This window comes from Octopus bimaculoides, chromosome 6 (assembly GCF_001194135.2).
Source record: "Octopus bimaculoides isolate UCB-OBI-ISO-001 chromosome 6, ASM119413v2, whole genome shotgun sequence".
NCBI lineage: Eukaryota > Metazoa > Mollusca > Cephalopoda > Octopoda > Octopodidae > Octopus > Octopus bimaculoides.
In genome coordinates this window covers 6,432,371-6,434,280 of record NC_068986.1, presented here as the reverse complement: position 1 = coordinate 6,434,280, position 1,910 = coordinate 6,432,371, and positions in this window count along the sequence as shown.

Genomic DNA, 1,910 nt, shown 5'->3' with positions numbered 1-1,910 from the left:
TGTGTGTGTGTGTGTATATATTCCGTCCGCCACTACCCTCCACGAAAACAATTTAATTTGTGTTCGTGGGAAGAACCATTTTAACGATGCGTACTGCCTTAATTCTTCGAAACGCCAGAGTTTTAATGGTGGCAGCTGATGAAGGGGATGTTTCTATGTGGCCTGCTTGTTTGTTGCACCTTGTTTACCATTTTGTCCTTGTTCTTTTGTCACGTCATGTACCTAGTTATGTATCTATATGTACATGTAGATGAACGTATATACATACATGTAGATGAACGTATATACATACATGTACATATATATGCATATACTCATATATTGTTTACATATATATATATATATTTTGGTAACGATGTGTATTGTCAATTAAATCAGTTCCACTACACCACCGGACGGATGAAAAATAAAGTGGATCTTAACAAATCTTGAACTCAGAATATAAAGGGAGATAACTAAAATATTATCACTTTTACTAATCTGCCATCTTTCTACAATAATACAACAGGAAATACCTAAAAAGTGATGTGAAAGTTTAGTTACGCCCATAATATCTCATCGGGAACATATAAAAGGTGTGATTAAAAAGAATCTACGACAGATCAATGAACACGGATATGTTTGCAAGATCCTCACAGACATTGTTTTTATTGATATCACTTTTGTTGTTATCATCATCATCATTATCATCACCATTGTTGTATCACATCGTTAGCGTTGTTGCCATTGTAGTGACGGCATATGGTGCCAAAAAAAGCATAGTCGCCATTACTGCATCTTTAACCACGCATGCGTGGATTTCAACGTCCAAGTGTTCCCGCTTAATTCTGTCTCTTACCACGCCAGACAGCGAACAAGCAAGACGTCTAAAACAAGCTCTCTCATTGAGTGTGGTTGAACCAAGTTGTCTCTCCAACGATTCAACTCAAGGGACAGTACATCTACAACCAGACTTTCTCACAGGAGGCTACTCAGAAACCGGACAATTGGAGGCTGTCCATTTTACCTCTTTAAATAAATATTGTTGTTGTTGATCAGTTTGGAGTTCTGCGTTCCGTTCACTTCTAATTTAATATAGGAAAGTCAGGTGTACATCTAATGATGTATAACCCACTTTCCTAAACCATCACTGTCCATCATTTTCACCATTGTTACTCTTACCCTCTTCTCCTTTTCCTTTTCCTCTTCATCATCATCATCATCATTGTCATCACTATTGTCCCCATCATTGTTGTCATTGTCGTTATTGTTATTATCATTATCATTGTTGACAGCATCATCATAACCATCACCACCATCATCATCACCACCACTACCACTACCATCACCATAATCATAATCATCATCATCGTCATTCTCATCTTCAATGTCATTGTTATCATTGTTACTGTCATCGTCATCATCATCATCATCATCATCATCATCATCATCACATTCATAATCGCCATCACCGTCATCATCATCATCATGTGCTATACCATACACATGATCCTGAACATCACACTAGTGGAATTTAACAGCCGAATGTTTAGTTGTTAATTATAATAAGGTTTCTGCTTCAAATCCAAAGTTTCTTGTGCTTTTAATTGATTAATCAGACAGGACAAGATGATATTGGGTATAATAAGGCTATATGTATAACCTTGGATAGGCATACCACTGTTACAAAGTCTAGCTTTATGTTGACTTTGTCATGCCTCTGCAAACCTACCTCTAGAAAATATGAGGGCAAGGAATATTTGTTTATGGCTGTGTGGTAAGAAATTTGCTTTCCAACCACATGGTTCTGGGTTCAATCCCATAGCATGAAACTTTGGGCAAGTGCCTTCTATTATAGCTTTGGGCTGACCAAAGCCTTGTGAGTGCATTTGGTAGAGAGAAACTGAAAGAAACCTGTTGTGTGTGTGTGT